Source organism: Dermacentor variabilis, chromosome 8 (assembly GCF_050947875.1).
Source record: "Dermacentor variabilis isolate Ectoservices chromosome 8, ASM5094787v1, whole genome shotgun sequence".
NCBI lineage: Eukaryota > Metazoa > Arthropoda > Arachnida > Ixodida > Ixodidae > Dermacentor > Dermacentor variabilis.
The window spans coordinates 20,794,768-20,813,960 of record NC_134575.1 but is presented as its reverse complement, the minus strand read 5'-3'; the positions used below and the strand labels follow the sequence as shown (position 1 = coordinate 20,813,960).

General features: G+C 44.3%; 1 long non-coding RNA gene across 1 annotated transcript; it reads right to left on the bottom strand.

Moving 5' to 3' along the window:
• Positions 1–280: 280 nt before the first annotated feature.
• Positions 281–4,038, bottom strand: LOC142589791 (uncharacterized). The gene is made up of 3 exons (XR_012829938.1): positions 3,740–4,038; positions 1,929–1,979; positions 281–387 (listed from the first exon to the last, which is right to left on the bottom strand). It is a non-coding gene; the product is annotated as an uncharacterized LOC142589791 (long non-coding RNA).
• Between the last annotated feature and the right edge of the window lie 15,155 nt (positions 4,039–19,193).

Genomic DNA, 19,193 nt, shown 5'->3' with positions numbered 1-19,193 from the left:
GCGGCTTCGTATATAACAAAGAAAACATGCAGTTAAGCAGTTGCACTTGTAACCCTACATACTTTAGGACTAAGAAACGAAATGTGTGAAAGTAAAACCCTTTACGTATAACAATGTATAGGCCTCCAACAATCAACGTTTGAGAAAATAAACAGTCATTGTAATGAAAATGTGTAGAATCGACATACAAGGCGAAGTGTAAGAACCTACGATAGAAAACATCAAACATACTCCGAGTCTAAGCAGTGAGAAATATATCATGCCAAATAATGGATGCACATTTTTTCATTCTTCTCTTATCTTTATTTCTTCTGATATTTAGCGTCATGTTCCGACCCACAATTTATTAGAACAACGACAACACTTTCCTGCATTCCGTGAAGGTACCTGCGAGACCAGTTAAAATATTAGGTTACTGGCATTAAAGAATAGAACAAAAATAAAATTAATAAGTTCTAGAAGGTTATGGCAAATCTATTAAGGATCTGCAATACGTATTACCATTTGCCGTTCATACGATCTATTTATAATTCATATTTTATCTAAGTTACGGTGGCAATCACTTTTTTAACATAAATGGCATTAATCAGAACAATATTCTTTGTATTCTAATTTCGTAGAATATTGATAAATTGTCCCTTATTACCTCATATGGTCTGCCACATGTGCTGCTTCCCCTTTCTTTGTTTTTGTATTCTCGCTATGCACCCACGCACCCATGCGGTTGCTTACTATAATAAACGTACCTTTTCATTCTATCAAAAGCTCACACCAAATTACGGACTGAAACTTTATAGCCACGGCATTAGAACTTCTTTTTTCATTATTGTTAGTAATTTTGAAAGCTACCTTAGCACTTTAAGTACTTCTCCACGCCTATCTGGGGTAAAATGTGGCTCACATTGCGTCTACTTAGCCCGCACAAACTAAATACATCAAGAAAAAACTATAGTTTCACTGATATTGTAGTGACCAGTTGCGTACAGCACACTTTTTCTGAAGGGTTCTAGTATTGTAGAAATATCCTTCGTATATACACGCATCCTTTTACACCTCTTTGAATACGAAGTTCCTATTGCGCATTTGGTATATTTTCCAAAGAAATTATACTTCCTAGTTTTTGAATCCATTGATCCGAACAAACTAGGAACTACATACATGTCGAGAACCTAAATATTTATAAAAACCATCAAACTGATTGTTTTCCTAGGTGGCCTTTCACTATGTATTGACACTGTGAAATTTCTATGTGAATATGCTCTACCTTACATCCTGAAGCACATCTATTTTATGAAGTATTTTTCTTTCGCACGCGTCTGTAAGAAATTACATTAAATGAGAATTTATTGAAGAAATTGGCGAATGAGTGTCTAAATACGTAGAGGCTCTACCAGCTTATCCTTTGGTACCCAATCTGATCTGGATATTTCATCATGTCTTTCTTAGGTGTTTTCCTAAACTAAGCTATGCTAAGCTATGCTAAGCACTGCCTTAGCTATAAATCCTACATCTCAAAAAGTATTTTTGTTTGATAAATTGCTTTGACATGCAGTTTGAATTGTGGAAATTTTGCCATCTTAGCTTTTCTGGTAAACTTTACAATTTTAGTTTCTTGTTCCAGCAATATGAAACTCTAACCGCCGCCGGCACTCTAAATGAACTTTCCATCATGTTTGTGCATGCCATCGCTCGTGCCTACATTCGTTCGCCTCACTTCATGGCTAAACGATTGCGCGCCTTGGATGAAGCAAACGATTCTGCGTTTGGAAGTCGACCTTTATAATAACTGCTTCAAACCGAGATTTCGCGAACCAAGATATATTATTGGGAGCTAATAAAAGTTCACTAGGATAAGAATTTTAGCGGCCAGCACAATAAACCATGCATTATGGGCACGCCTTAGCCTTGCTCTCTGTAATATGCCTTACCTGGCTTCACCGACCACTGTCTTCTGTCTCCTCAGATTAACCTCTCTCGACCTTAAACAAACAATAAATATTGCACAATCTCATAAATATTATAATAACAGCGATTACTTTTGTAATGATTGTGTGTTGATGAAAATTTTGAAAAAGTCATTGCATATTACCCACGACCTAATCACAGCTGTGGCAAGAAAACCAAGAAGTCCCTATGCCACTCTTGTATAGTAGGTAAGGTTAACATCGGCAGGAAGAAATACACCATATATTTCACTGCCTAAAAATCAAAATATATTACCAACGTAAGTAAAGTCGCCAACATTTTTATAGATACACACTTATAAGCTTAATGAGGAAATTCAAGCAAGGACAATAAAAAACACGTGGCATATGGCGTAAAAGGACTTTTTCCGCGTTATCCAAAGGAATGATGACACTGTCAGTTGGGTCTGGTTTTTTGAGGATTTCATCAAATTATAGTTGTTTTTGCTCGCTAATCTAAAATTTGAAGTAATTGTTTGGGTGTCAAAGCAAGAGCTGCTTGGGAACAATTTTCGCATCCAATTATTTGTATGTACTCTCTCAAATGAGACCCTTGAAGCGGAGATATTCAAATTTGGTAAGCTATTTATTCTTGTGAATCTGCTTTGTGATTGCGTTTGGCTTGAGTTCCTGTTTATAATATATTGACAGTGATTTAAACAACCAATCATCCTGTGTCGGGCTTGAATTATTTTAAGTACATGCTGGTGCAAACTATTGCAGTGGAACATGCAATAGTTAAAACAAATTGAACTATAAGAATATAAATTTCTGACGAATTCTAGATTATACATGTGCACTTAGTGGCATGTTTACAAATAAATACAATTATAGCGGTTGCCTTCTAGCCGTACCGTGAATCCTTTGTTAATTTGTACGGCTGGCATATATCCAGCAGCGCGGCATGCACATTCAAGAAACCAATGGCATCGTCTCATACTAACTGTAATTCTTTTATCAAGTTACTGTTTAGTTTTTGCAAAGACCTTGGTATCTATAACTGAATAAATGCTTTCAAAAATCCTACGCTATCTTTCTTTTCCTGAGGAGCGTAAAATCGGTAACGGGCTTCCACTGCAGAAAGCATGCAGCAGCATTACTGCATAGTTATGAACCGCTTTCGCCAATTATTATTTCATCATTGCCGTTGGATGGGCGTGCTTGTGAACTGACTGGGAAAGCATATTTAATGCCAGCGAACACATTTCGTGTAGAATTGAGCGTATCTTTTACTCTATTTTCGCTCACTTCTTATGTTTTATGTTTCTTCTCGACCTTAGCAGAGTTTTCACGAAAGTTATGCAGCGAGACCCAATGTGAGTCCTTTTTGTGTAAACTTGGCGTCCATCTTTCAACGCTTTCCTTGAACTCACTGTAATCTTAGACATTTTGAGGAGCACTCACAAATGGAACACTTTTTCGTACAGCATTAACACTACTAGGACAAATTTCTGCTCATAGACAGGTCATAATAACTGACTACAATCTACAGCGATAAAATTATTTAATAAATGTCATTACAGTGAAAACGAACCAGAATATTCGGTGCATCTTTCTGGCCCGCTTTTCACTGTGGATCTTCCTGATACGCTTTTCACTGGAATAAAATTTACTGATCAATGGTCGTTTGCTTTCTTTAAGAAACGGATTCCCCAGCGGCTGCGTTATTTTTGTGCAAGAAGAAACCACGATGACTCTGTATTCATTGCATAATCATTTTTCATGGGTACGTCTGACCAATTCAATAATATGACAGCTTTTTTTCTGAGACTTACGTCTTGTTGTAGTTGTTCGACGGGTGGTAGTGGTAGTCCTCATGAATTTGAGCATCCTCCCCTCAATTATCAAATTATGATGGGGAAGAAGAGCCGAGGAATCACTTTGTTGGACCACTGTGCACAGAACAAAAGCAAATATGGCAAACATGGCAACAATACTTATACCAAAAACCTTCGACATTGCCGATTTATTAACTTCAATATTGCTTGAGCGTATTAGCTTATATAGGGATTTGAAGAAAATATTTCAGGGAAAAGAACGACTTGAATAATGCAAATATTCTTTCCCATTCCTTCCATACCGAATGTCGCATACTTTAAGTAGCGACAATTGAAGTTGTTTTCTTTGTAACTTACTTTATAACGAATAATAGACGCTGGATTATGGATCGCGATTCTCTACAGTGTAAAAATTCACCATAGCACATTGTTAGGCTGAAGCAGAGAAATGGCTCGTTGCAAAGTCACTGAACAGCCCAAGCTTCCCTTACAGGCCTGCGTATTCTTCGTTGTCACCTGGCTTTATTCCTGACCATTTTTTAATCGCTCACACACAAAAAAAAAACCTTATTGTATGGCGGTTAATATATTTCTATGTTAGAGTGCGTGGTGCTGTTTGAGTTATTTCTAACGAACGCTCTAGGCATGGTTCTTTTTCTGTCTCGTTTGCCTTAAGAAGTCATATAGAGCGCACATAGGTTTTGCCTGTGGACGGGTGGTTGCTTTTGTTTTACTAGATCGAAGCTTGTAAACCCAGATGAAAAAAAGCAGTTGGTAGGAAATGATTATTTCACCTTTATTGTCAGACAAAGTGGCCCGCCTTAATGCCACGTGCGCCGCGTAAATTACGGCAAAATTTCAATGCGTAACTACCACGTAGCTGGACAGAATTAAGGTAATATTGTTCACCCTCGCTTGCAGAAAGTCCGACAATTTTTAGCATTCCAACTAATTAATTTTTTCACTATTGAATAATAAACTACTCAAATGTAATATACAGAGAGCAATTATGAATGGAATGAGATTAGACTATATCCCCGACATCTTCCAGTCTTGCTTTCGCTTCCTCGATGCGTTCTGCATAATTTTTTCCCTTAGCCTGGAAGGAAGGCCGCAAATCCCAAAAGCATGCGAATGGTCGCCGGGTACCTTTTATGTGTTTAGCGGGCTGTCTTGCAGGCTTGTAAAATATAGACCAACCGAAAGGTCGATCGCGCATTTTTGAGGATTATATTCAATTTTTTCATTGACACTTTCCTTCTAAAATAGCATTCACGAAGCTGAATAATTTGTGGTAATACTTAGGATATTAGGGGAAGTAGTAAAAAGGAACAGCCTCACTCGCTCCAAACGACAGTAAACATCTTTACCTCGGTTTGCCAAGTTGCGCAACACTTGCATCTGTTTTTTTTAATTTCGCTCCTAACTATGTAGGGCGCATGGTGCAGCATTTTATTATTTTGTGTTACACTCTGTGTACTGTCGTATCATGAGAAGCCAACAAACACTGACACCAAGGACAACACAGGAAAAATTACTTGTGCTTAATAAGTGAAATAAAGAAACGATAGATTAATGGAAACTAAAGTGGATGAAAAAATAACTTGCCGCCGGTGGGAACCGAACCCACAACCTTCCCATTTCGCGTGTGATGCTCTACCAATTGAGCTACCGCGGTGTCGTTTTCCCATCTAAGAAAGTGGATGGGAAAACCATTCCATTATTTTTCCCAAGCATTGATGTGATACATTGCCAAATATATAAAAATTTCGGCATGTTGGCTTCATACCTGTTTATATCTTAGCAAAAGAACAAAAAGAAACAAGGAAACAAGGAAAATACAGTCTTCATCAGCGAGTTGGAGGTGACAGTGGGGCGTAGTCAATGCGCATATCACTATATGGCGTCACTGCTCACGTAAGAGATTTAGCAGAAGCGTCTGACTGAATGCTTCCTTATGGCACCATCTTCGGGATCGGTCGAAAGTTTCGTGTATAATGACGTGTTAACTGGTTAGGTTGTTTTCGTAATTTACCATGTAACAATTACGAACCAAATATGAGGCGCGCTGTTCATCGCGTAGGTTTTACCATGTGAGGCTTCTGTGCAAGATGTCATGTTTTCGAGTCCGGCCTTTGTAAAACTTTACACATGTTGATTAAAATACATCAAGTTCGCCGTAACGGTGAAAACAATTAGTGCGATAGCAACATGTGGAAGTAAAGTAGAAAAGAAAGCTCGTACCTTTAGTGGTATTATGGTTGGCAGGACACGTAGGCTGCCTATGTGAACAGGTGTGGCTTGACGTGTCCAGAAATACACGGACAGAAAGCGCTAGATTACCGTGAACAGCATTCGCTAGAACTACATTGTCTTGTCGAGGTTACCGCATAGGGCTGGCCACACGTTCCTGCACTACGGCATACTCATGGCATGCGCATGGTTCAGGCGACATTGACAGTCTTCTTCATCATACTAGGGATAACGTCACAAGGACTCAAATTTAGCGTAGATGACTGCATGTCTTTCTATTTACATTAAGGTGATAGACATCAATTCTCGTGCAACCGAGGAAGGCTATCAGGACCGAAAGTTGGATAAAATTTTCCATGAAGCTTGCAAAACCTATATTGGTGCAATGCGGAATATATTTTCAAAGACTTATTGCTTGGCACCAAATCCATGTTATGCCTATATTTTCTGTACACCTAGCTTCCAATTATTGATCCAGTGTTCATAGTTCTAACCTCAAATAGAGCTTGCTTCACTTTATAGCCTCCCTTAATTTAAGGTCACTTGAAACATTCGTTCGCACTTCGACGAAGAACAATGCGGCCACCTTGAATACTGACATCACTGTCTGATTTTGCTGGAACTGTCACCACTACAGCAATTTACTCCTAACGAATTTTTCCCAGCTTCATTTCATTGGTGCATTAAGAGTGCCTTTAGGCAAGCCACTCTTATAAGTGGCCAAAACTGGACGTTTACCAGATGTTCGGCTTACGAGAATCAGATTTTTTGAGAACAGCGCTATGTTTGTAAGGAATTTATGAATTTTTCGTGTTTAACAATGCAGGATGCACCTTTTTTATGCTATTTTCATTGCATCAAGTAGATAACCGGTATTTTAACACCGGTTATCAGTGGTATCACTGATATCAAAGGGGCACCTGTGCCAAAGACAATTTCTAGCATTTATTCCTTGTATCGGAAAGCATAAAAACCGCCGCATTCAAACGTCCAACCGCAGCCAGCACACAGTTACACCAAAGTTATTCATAGCGCTTGGTTCTTGGCCAATGCATGAAGCGACAGATAGGCTCAGCACGCAGGCTGTCTCTCGGTTAAAATCTTGGTAACAAATTTTACTTGCAGATAATGTTCAACGAGACCATGACATTTAAGCCCGAGTGTAACGGAGTAAACAGCACCTACGGAGTAAAAGATTTGTGAATTAGGCTACAGGTGTTAATACAACATGATAAGTAAAGTACCAGAGTGCTTCTGAATGGTACTGCTTTCATATTGTATGAAACCTTGGCAGCTTTCAGCACATGTGGGCAATCTGAACGACTTTAGAAGAAATGGAGGCAAATCAATCCCTCAATAAATGGACACTACCTGTTATTTTATTTTGAATCGTTGAGCGGATGGTCTTTGGGATATATATGAAGTCACTTGTGTGTAGTAAGCTTGAAGGGATGGATATATTTAAAGAACTTTCGCACCAATAGGATTAATCTATACTATGCATGTTATAGCAAGTATTCGTGTTACAATAAAAGTGAACTCATTGGTATCTTCAAGTGCAAAACAAAAAGCGGAATTTCGGAACGGTATTTCATTGTGCACAAAATTTGTCTCCCTATTATGTTCGGCTTCCAACCCTGTACAATGCTATGATATCACATATTTAAAAACGTGCTATTTTTTCCTTTAACATGCGTGTGTTCGCACTGGTGAAAGTATAGGGTACAGAGTGATGTCACAAATGCGCATAAAGGAGCTATTGTATATTTTCACACGTGCCAACCAAGGTGGAGGTCTGGGAAGCAGAAAATTTTTGTTTAGTAATACCTACGCAGAAATAGTGATAGATTCAGCAAATGCGTGCTCACGCAGTGGGTACCACACAATACGCGCAGAGAAACAATAGCATGAAGCCAGTCGTGAGATTGAGAAAGCATTGTTCACGGTAAGTGCTATCTGCGTTATTTGGAACTCTGGCCGAGAAGTGCAACTGCACAGATATTGTGTGCGCAGCATTCATCATGTTCCAACACCAAATCTATGCAGAGGCAGTGCGTCAGAAGAAACTATCAGCCTATACTTTTGCGCACTTGAACTGAAATATGAAGGGTTTCATTATTAGAAATCAGTAGGGGACATCAGAACTAATCCTCCTTTGCCTTAGTCTTAAACTTTCCTGCTGCTCTTGCTGTGCTGCCAAACGACGTTTGCAGAATACGACGGCCATACTGAATATAGATTCATCATCACTCCGTGCTCATCTTACACACTCTAAAAAGAGAGAGTTCCGGGCACTCTCTTTGATGGAGTATCTGGTTGTCCCATATTTCACTCTCTTTTCGAGAGTAGATCGACTCTCTTTGAGAGAGCGTAGGTGAACTTCTGACAGAGTTTTGTTACTGTACCACAAGGGAGTGCTAGTACTCTTCCGCAGAGGGCTAATACTCTCCGCACAGGGGTAACAGTACTCCCCCAGACCGCGTCCTTCTACTCCTCCAAGCCGTGTTTCTACTCCCCCAGAGTGCTTGTACTCCTTCACAACAGAGCGCTAGTACTCTTTCCAATACAGTGAAAGCACGATGCACATCCGTGGTCGCGTTTGAAGCGATTCGCAATACTTACATCTGCGAAATATTTGATTCCTTCATAAGCAGCTTCTGCACTTATGATTGGTGAATGGGATGTAATTTGTAGTCGCCGAGTTACTCAAATGAAACAATTCCTCTCTTAAAAGGTCAGAACGTTTATTAATCATTCACAAGACAAACTGAATAATAATTTGAGAAACATACTGACAAACACATAAAATCATATTACAACGATGCCCATGAGTCTCGGAACACATCTTGTAATAAAACATAAGTATATTCTTTAAAGTTTCATCAGTAATAAAGTGTAGAAATATCCTTTAATTTAATTGGCTCCTTCTCCAAAAAAAGCATACAATGGAAAGTTAAACATAGAGCAAACGTGTACAAACTCACAATGTATTGACACCACGATCGAAGAGAAATATGCGCCACATTACTGGCCAGCAAACGCATTTCTGACACAAAACACGTGTACTGATATGGCAGAGGTTAGCAGATGAACTGCTAAGCACGGGGTTGGTAATCTAGATAAATTGTGCAAGAATTTTTTTGTGTGTGCCATATTTTAAAACAGTAGCTCATTTGATAACGTCCTGTACAGCGTATGGATGTTCCCGACTTAGAGTACAGTGCATTTAGAAATGTGTTGTATATTCTCATGTGAGGCCTCAGATCTAGCTAGCTTTGCTTATATTTTACGTAAAGTTATTGATGTATGGGCTGCACCAGATTCTTTCTAAGTGTGTCTTGTGGTTCTGGAGCAATATCCTGCCCGGTCTCAAACCGGTACAGAAGCGTATTGTATTTGCTATTTGGTTGGCCTCCTCGCCAAAGTAGTTTCCTGGTGCTGTAGGATTTCATCCGTCACAGTTTCTCACCAATAAATAAATTAAATGTACAATATTATCTAGTGTGTAGCAAATGAGTATAAAACTGCAAGGAGCATTGGCATTAAAATCTTGCACACCAAATTTCTTGTCAGATGTGGTAGCTTTTCATTCCCATTACGGTAAGAATGCTATACTTCTGAGGAGCAGCTTGCATAATTACATGATCAATTAGTGTGACTCGTTGAATATGCAATCTAACTAAAATATCGCATGGCTTCGGATGTGGACCAAAAATGAGTTGTGATGAATATGATGAATCAACGGCGACATAAGCATAGGTATTGGCAGGGAAGTGCGCGAAAACACAAAGAAGCGAAACATAAATTGAGCATGGCACCATCCTGTTACACATATACCATCGATGCTCGTGGATTTTGCATGCGACTGTGCGTGCACTTGCACAATGAACCAACTACCTGAAACTAAAGCTGTTTTCCTACTGAAGTGGTTGAGATGCGCTAAAGTAAGAAAAATTATCGCACTCCACCGAATCTTCGTCTCAATAGAAGTACATATGTGTCTAGGGAGAATAATACATCCCATTGCTGTGCACTCTGTCTTAAGTCCAGAGGAATTATATCTACAGACGCCAAAAAACTAAGGGGCTTTTGTTCACGCTATACGTCCACATCCGACAATTGATGAACAAGTGTACTACTCAGATTCTCTCAGCATCTCTACCTCCACTAGCATACTTGGTTGACAAGTATACTGGAGAAACCGCTATTTTAATTTTTACAATAATTTCCGATTCCAAGTGATTCTGCGGCTTCTAAGACGTAATGTCTGCACTACGGTGTACGCAGTCAAATGCCTTAATTGCTCCTTGCTTTCGCTTCGGGAGGCAAGAGCCATTCTAATGGACTGGTTTCGTGAGCATGCGCATAAACGATAATGACTTCTTAAACATGGGGTTCTTTTACCACAATGCTTCCCCTTTCTGAGACCTAAAAGGAAGCCATAATTCTAAAATTAGGTCTAAAAGATAGATAAAACGGAAGACATGAAAATCTGCCTGCTTCATGTATGCATTTAGAATACCAAATAACAGCAGTTTGTATTTCCACCCTTGCATTCACATGCGGTTAAATAAAAGCTACTAAAGCTGTTAAATGTTAAATGCATGTAGGCACCTATCCAAGCATAAGCTGCTGCTGTTTATAGTGAACACAGGCAATGTGCTCATTGCAAGTAGGTGTGGCACAAAGCAAATATGTAATTTCATTGCACCACTATTTTTTATCTCATGTGTATATCTATTGAGAGACAAGACAAAAAGCAGTCACTTCTCACAAATAATCAGCTTTTTTTAAACACTATTTTAACTTTTCAAATGACACTAGCTCCTGTGTGTTTGTCTCCAGAGAGCATACTTGATTCTGATTTTCCGATCTGAGACATTACCTAAATATACTATGTTAAGATGACTGGATACAGCACGTGAGAATTTTCATCTTGGTGTGACACACTGTATTTTGATTTCGTTCACATTTAGTCAAATGGTACACCCAATATAGCCACATCTTAGTTTTTTTTGTCCAAATTCCATTGCAATTCATTTTGATTCTTTGGCGTGCGCTCCTCCGTACTTCGTGAAGACGCGCTTGGCTGGCTCTTGGACATCCTCGTATCCTTGCAGCTGCCGTCTTACGTTACATAAAGCAGGTGGGCAAAAGTCAACACGAGGACAGATGATCAAGAAAGTGAATGTCGTGGCACTAAAAGAAAGCTTTAGCTGTTGTTCTTCCTACTGAAATGCATCCAAAACATCTAAATGACTGCAACAGCCAACTGCTAAATTAACTTCAATTTTTAGATTTAAAAAAAGAAATTCCCCATAGTTCATCCTCGTTCGGCACCACTGTTAAAATACTCCTGCTAAAAAATAGAATATTGGTCATTGTCAGATTTCATAGGACTGTCATTAGTCCGGTGTGTCGCAAGCACCACTTGTGACACATCCTAAGCAGCTGCACAGTGTGCCCCCCGAACCATCTCTGGTTGTACCACGGATGAAGCCTTAATTTGAGGATCATATCTTCAAACTTGACGCTCAGTATGGATGCAAATATGGTCGTAAAGTTGAATGAACATGACTGGATGTGCCTATAAGAAAGGGCAAGAATGCTTGTTATGGCAAGCTTACCCACATTTGAATAATAATGTCACATGGTAGTGATGACTAAGAAGGCAGCGAAACTGTGATTAACGAAACGAGCATTTTATTGGGCTATCTTGTGCCCTCAAAAAACAGGCTGCAGTCAAAGAACAACGGTAGCGGCGAACACACTCGACGATCGTCAAAAATCGGATCAGGGGGTCAAGCGCGTCGGCTTTTATACAGCAGTCGTCGGATGTTCCAGACTAATCGTTGGGATCCGCGTGCCTTCTACAAAGTTCTACACCATTCGCGACAGGCGATGAAATCAGAGAACGCAAGGTTCGGCAACAACAGACAGCGGATAGAAGCATCGATAACTTTCCAGAAACTTCGGATACATGCAGGCGCATCCCGCGCTGTGCGAAAACATTTGTTAGGCGGCGAAACGTAGTCACCCGATAAAGCTAAGTACACGTGTCAATGCCCCCCTCTTAAAAAGCATCGACCCGATGCAGCAAACAAACGAAAGTAATAAAGAAAAGCACTCGTAGCAAAGAAAGCAACAAAAGACGGAAGTTTGTCAGCGGCTGCAAAAGGGTTTAAGGCGCACCACGTGGACCATTTGAGATCGTGCGCGGCGGCACTGTGAATGCGAAATGCCGCCTGGCAAGACCTCATAGTCCAGTGCGCCAATACTTCGGATGACCTTGTAGGGTCCGAAATAGCGTCGGAGTAGTCTCTCACTGAGTCCTCCTCGGCGTATCGGGTTCCATACCCAAACACGGTCAGCGGCCTGGTACTCGACGAAGCTTCGTCGGAGGTTGTATTGTCGGTTGTCGGTCCTCTGCCGGTTCTTGATCCGCAGGCGGGCGAGCTGTCGGCCTTCTTCGGCGTGCTGGAGATAAGCAGTGTCGTCAAGATTCTCCTCGTCAGTGAAGTGCGGCAGCATAGCATCGAGCGTCGTCGTCGGGTTCCTGCCGCAAACCAGCTTAAACGGCCTGATCTGTGCTGTTTCTTACACCGCCGTGTTGTAAGCGAATGTTACGTACGGCAGGACGGCATCCCAGGTCTTGTGTTCGACGTCGACGTACATTGCTAGCATGTCGGCGAGGGTCTTATTCAGGTGCTCCGTAAGACCATTCGTCTGTGGGTGGTAGGCCGTTGTCCTCCTGCGCCTTGTCTGGCTGTATGGCAGAATGGCTTGGGTGAGCTCCGCTGTAAAGGCCGTTTCTCTGTCGGTAATGGGGACTTCTGGAGCGCCATGTCGCCGCAGGATGTTTTCGACAAAGAATTTCGCGACTTTGGCTGCGCTACCTTTCGGCAGTGCTTTAGTTTCAGCGAAACGGGGGAGGTAGTCTGTCGCCACGACGATCCACTTATTTCCGGTTGTTGACGTCGGAAAAGGTACCAACAAGTCCATCCCTATCTGCTGGAATGGTCCGCAAGGAGGCTCGATTGGCTGTAGTAATCCCGCTGGACTTGTCGGTGGTGTCTTGCGTCGCTGACAGTCTCCTCATGTTCTGACATAACGGGCGACGTCGGCGGTCAGGCGCGGCCAATAATACTTTTCCTGTATCCTCGATAGTGTCCGGGAAAATCCGAGGTGTCCAGCGGTCTGATCATCATGCAGGGCGTGCAATACTTCTGGACGCAGTCCTGGCGGGACAACAAGAAGGTAGTTGACGCGCACTGGTGAGAAGTTCTTCTTTGCGAGTAGGTTGCTTTGAAGCGAGAACGAAGACAATACTCGCTGAAATGCCCTAGGCACTACGTCAGTGCGCCTTCCATATACTCGACGAGAGCAGATTTAGCGCCAGCAAAAAAGGACGGAAGGGAGACGACAACACAATGCGTCGTCTCCCTTCCGTCCTTGTTTGCTGGCGCTAAATATGCTTTCAGTTTACCAACACACCCAACAAATGGCAATACTTGATTAGGTTTTTCAACTCCGGGTCTGCTCGCTTCGGTTCAGCGAAGTCTTTCGCGCTTAAAATGCCAAGGAAGGCGTCGTAATCTTCGTCATCTTGCGGCGGCGAGTCAAAGGGGGCGCGTGATAGGTAATCGACATCAGAGTGTTTTCGTCCGGACATATAGGTTACAGTGATATCATATTCTTGCAGTCTTAGGCTCCACCGCGCCAGCCGTCCTGAAGGGCCCTTTAATTTCGCTAGCCAACACAAGGCGTGAGGGTCGCTAACGACTTTGAGTGGCCTGCGAGGTAAGGGCGAAATTTCGCTGTAGCCCAAACAATGGCGAGGCATTCCTTTTCGGTTGTAGAATAATTGCCATCCACTTTTGACAACGACCATCTAGCGCATGCTATCACGTGTTCATGTCCATGTTTTCTCTGGACTAGGACGGCACCGAAGGCATCGGCGTCCTCGTCGAAGTGCGCAAGAACGGGCGGCGGCTGCATGCGTCGTTTGAGTTCTTGAAATGCGTCGGCCTGCGGCGTTTCTCACTTGAACTCGACGTCACATTTAGTTAGCTGTGTCAGCGGCTCAGCGATGCGTGAAAAGTCCTTGACAAAGCGCCTGTAGTAGGCGCACATACCAAGGAATCTATGCACTGCCTTCTTGTTGATGGGTTGCGGGAACTTTGCGATGGCAGCTGTCTTCTGCGGGTCGGGGCGGACTCCAGACTTGCTGATGACGTGGCCTAGGAACAGAAGCTCACCGCAAGCGAAGCGCCCCTTTTCTGGTTTCAGAGTGAGCCCTTATGACTTGATGGCCTCTAGAACTGTCGCTAGCCGCCTAAGGTGATCGTCAAAATTTCCGGCGATGACGACGACGTCATCCAAGTAAACAAGGCAGGTCTGCCACTTCAGTCCTGCTAACACCGTGTTCATGACGCGCTGGAACGTTGCAGGCGCCGAGCACAGTCCGAATGGCATAACCATGAACTCGTAGAGGCCGTCAAGCGTGATGAAGGCGGTCTTTTCGCAATCTCTCTCGTCGACTTCTATTTTCCAGTAGCCAGACTTTAGGTCCATCGACGAGAAGTATTTTACGTTTCAGAGCCGATCTAATGCGTCGTCTATCCGTGATAGCGGGTATATGTCCTTCTTTGTGATCTTGTTCAGTCGGCCATAATCAATGCCGGAACCTAAGGTTACGTCCTTTTTCTTCACCAAGGCAACAGGGGAAGCCCACGGGCTTTTAGACGGCTGGATGATTCGTCGCGCGGCATTTCGTCGACTTGTTGCCTAATAGCTTCGCGTTCTCGCGGCGAAACTCGGTAAGGGCCATGACGGAGGGGTCGATCGAGCGCATGCCTCGGTGATTATGCGATGCTTTGCGACTGATGTTTGTCGAATCCTTGATGACGTCGAGAAGCAGCCTTTGTATCCTCGGAGCAGACTTCTGAGCTTTTCTTGCTTAATCATGGGGAGACTTGGATTAATATTGTAGTCTGGTTCATGAAACATTGGTCGTCGGGATCGATGCGGCGGAATCCGAGAGAAAACGCATTACTGGTTTCCAGAATTTTCTCGATGTACGCGATCGTCGTGCCCTTGTTGATGTGCTTGAACTCCTGGCTGAATTTTGTCAGCAACACTTCAGTTTTCCCTCCATGCAGTCGAGCGAACGCTCTTGCGACGAAAATTTCACGGTCGAGCAGGGGACGTTGGTCGCCTTCGATGACGCCTTCTACGTCAGCGGGTGTTTCGGTGCCGACCGAAATAACAATGCTCGAGCGAGGCGGGATGCTCACTTGACTTTCGAGCGCGCTTAAGACATGGTGACTCGAGGCAGCGTTATCTTATCTCCCGACAGCGTTATCGACTTCAATTTCAGGTCGAAGATTGCGCCGTATTGGTTCAGGAAGTCCAGGCCGAGATTGACGTCTCGTGAACACTGTTGCAGAATAACGAAGGTGGCAGGATAAGTCCGGCCATGAAAGGTAATTCTTGCCGTGCAGGTTCCAGTTGGCGTGGTTACTGGTCCCCCAGCGGTCCGAATTTGAGGGCCTTCCCATGCAGTTTTTACTTTCTTCAACTGGCGGCGATGGTTCCACTCATAACGGAGTAATCAGCCCCTGTGTCGACTGAGGCGGTGACTGCGTGGCCGTCGAGAAGCACGTCGAGGTCGGTGGTTCTTTGTCTTGCATTACAGTTCGGTCTTGGCTTGGTATCACGGCTGCGTCATGTTGACCTCTGGCTGGTATGTGATGTTGTCAGGTCGCCTTTTTTCATCGTCGTATTCTTTGCTTCCACACTTCGTCGGGACTGCGGCATGTCGTTATGTCGTCGATGAAGTTTCTTCGGCGTCTTCGTCGGCGGCGGAGGATCTTCGTCAGTTCGGCGAACAGCAACCGCACCTCCATCGGTTGCTGCTTTTAATTTACTGGGTACGGGCTCGCTGACCGGCCCCGGGATCGGCCAGTGTATGGTCGGCGCTGCGGCGACAGGTAGCGGCCTGGTGATGGCGAACGAGACGTTCGTCGAGGGCCCCTTTGAGTGGCGGCGAGATAGTTGGTGATATCGCGAGGTCGTTCGCCAATCTGTGGTCGCGGCGCGTTAACGGCGAACCCTCGCAGTCCCATCTCCCGGTATGGGCATCGGCGGTAGACGTGACCAGCTTCTTCGAAGTGGTAGCAGGGCGGACGGTGGTCAGGAGCGCGCCAAATGTCCGTCTTCCTCGCGTAGCGGCGCTGGGCGATGGACGGGCGTGCTGACGGTGGCGGCGGTGGACGATGTAATTGTAGCGTTAAAGGGCCGTGGCATGGTCGTGCAGGGGGTCCTCGAAGGCGGGCGACGGCGGCGTCGGTCATCGCTTCTGGCTGGGGCTGCGGTGATTCTGGTTGCACCTCAGGAACTCCAAACGATCAGTGCACCTCGTCTTGCACGATGTCGGCAATCGAGGCCACTTGAGGCTGCGACGAAGGCAAGACTTAGCGCAGATCTTGGCGCACAATGGCTCTGATGGTCTCGCGCAGAACGTCCGTGGCCAGTGATTGAATTCCTGCGCAGTGGGTAGAGTTCGTACGGTGGTTGAATAGCCGGTTCCGCATTTCGAGTGTCTTCTCGATGCTGGTGGCCTCGCGAAGGAACTCTTCTACGGTCTTCGGTGGGCTTCGTATCATTGCGCCTAAAAGTTCTTCCTTCACACCACGCATGAGAAGGCGGACTTTCTGCTCCTCGGGCATATCTGGGTCTGCGTGGCGGAACAGGCGGTTTATTTCTTCCGTGAAGATGACAACGTTCTCGTTAGGTAGCCTTACTCGGGCCTCCAGCATGGCTTCGGCCCTTTCCTTGCGCACGACGCTCGTAAAGTTGCGCAGGAAGCGACTACGGAAGAGGTCCCATGTTGTCAAGGTCGACTCCCGGTTCTCAAACCACGTTCTGGCGGCATCTTCTAAGGCGAAGTATACATGGCGCAGCTTGTCGTCGGAGTCCTAGTTGTTAAACTTCGCGATTTGTTCGTAGGTCTCCAGCCAGGATTGCAGGTCATCAGTCGCTGCTCTATGGAAGTTCGGTGGGCCTCGAGGTTGTTGTAGGATAACAGGGGACGATGGGGCAGCCATTAGGTTTGTTTTGACCACGGTCTTCTTTGTCGACTCAGGTAGAAGTCCGCGCTCTGGGGGCACTCCTTGCAGTCTGCGGCTAGCTCGCTGGTCTTGCGTAATGTTGGTTTTGTCCTCGGGCTTCGGGCTTGTATCGCGGTTTTGCGGGGGCGTTCGGTACACGAACGCAGTAGCACCTCCACCAGAGGTCACGCGGTAGTGACGCTTAAGAAGGCAGCAAAACTATGATTCTCGAAACGAGTGTTTTATTGGGACAACTTGTGCCCTCAAAAATAGGCTACACTCAAGAACAACGGTAACGGCGAACACACTCGGCGATCGCCGAGAATCTGATCAGCGGGTCAACCACGTCGGCTTTTATACATCAGTCGTCGAATGTTCCAGACTAATTGTTGCGACCTGCGTGCCTTCTACAAAGTTCTACACCATTCGCGTTAGGTGATGAAATCAGATAATACAAGGTTCAGGGACAAGAGACACCGGATAGAAGCATCGATAACTTTTCAGAAACTTCGGATACATGCAGACGCGTCCCGCGCTGTGCGATAACATTTGTTAGGCGGCGAAACATGGTCACCCGATAAAGCTAAGTACACGTGTCAATAACAAGAAAGTTCACTCCGCCCTGCATCTAAGCTTACTAAAGGCATGGACTTATTTTCTTTTATGAGGTGTGCAATAGAGTTCATTTTTGACAGACTCGACTACTGTTGCAGTTTGTAATTTTGCATTTTACATTCTTGAAGGCGTGTAAATGTCGCAGTTAGACCGCAGCTATTAGTTTATTAGACCACCGATTTGTTTTGTGTACGACAGACGACTGGTGACACGTAATTAAAGGAACGTTTGATTTTGATACTTTATTTTTCTACTAAAGTGTTAATGAGATAAACACATTTTTATCTGTCATGCAGTAGCAAGATGCACACATTACACTTGTAACGCCAACTCGTATTAGCAAATGCACGGGCATGTCCGAAACAATAAGCGTACGCAAAGCACCCCTGCACTTGTAATTCGACACATAGGCCGTTATATTCGGTGCCAATGCATAACTCGTTGGTTGGTAATTCGCCGAGTTCGTTCGTGCAAGCATCAGAACCTACTGCAAGACCTTCGGAAATATTTTATGCTGCTTTTTGCTGTAAAATACTTCAACTTAAATAACTAAAGCACGCGTCACGCTAGTTTCGACGCGTGATTGCAGCCATCATACCAGCAACACCAGGGAGACGTCACTCAACATCTTCGCTCGCACGGAGTACGGCTTGTAGGCGACGAGTGAACGCAACAGCCATCCCAATCGCATCGCTTGTAGCTGTTGGGCACGAGATCGGTTATATATGGGGTTTATATTTTATTCAGCATAAAACATGGATTCCTCATGCGTTTTCAGTAAGTTCCAGATAACGCGCCGAATCGACGTTTCAAAGCATGCAGCTCAATGTCTCCGGCAAAGTTTCTAACTGCTGCACGTAACTTCAGTGGTCGCAGATTACCCACGGGCGAGATACCAACAAGCGCGCGGCTTATTTATCACGAAAGGATGCCACCAGCAAAATGACGCCTTCTCGTATGTGACTGCTTAGTTCAACAGCGTTCTGTACAGAGTACACAGCCATCCTGAATAAATTCAAACCCACAAAACGGACGCTTCCCACGCTCTCCATAGGCTCGGGATCATAGGCTGGTCAACAAACCATTTTAAACGTCCTCTCGCTTGATGTCTTTTTGAACATACCATGGTTCTCGCAGCGTTTGCGATTTTCGAAGCACTTACGGATAGCGGAAACAGATAAAATCACACGCAGTTATTACGCTGACTGACTTTTTTCGATTGCGTGATAAATGCGACGTTATGCGACGTTACGGTGGCTTGATATCGGCAGAACTAGAGGACGCAGTTGCGTTAGCGAAAGCGGTGGCTGGTGCAGCGGTACACGACGCGGCAATATATTAGGTTCTCGCGTTGCCAGCGGTGTGCGCTCCGCCCGGTGTGGCAAATCGTAGTTCTTTCATGCGTCTAGCCAAGCCCGGAGCAAAGAGCCATCCGTGATGTCACCGGAACGTATATTGTCGCATTGTGGAGG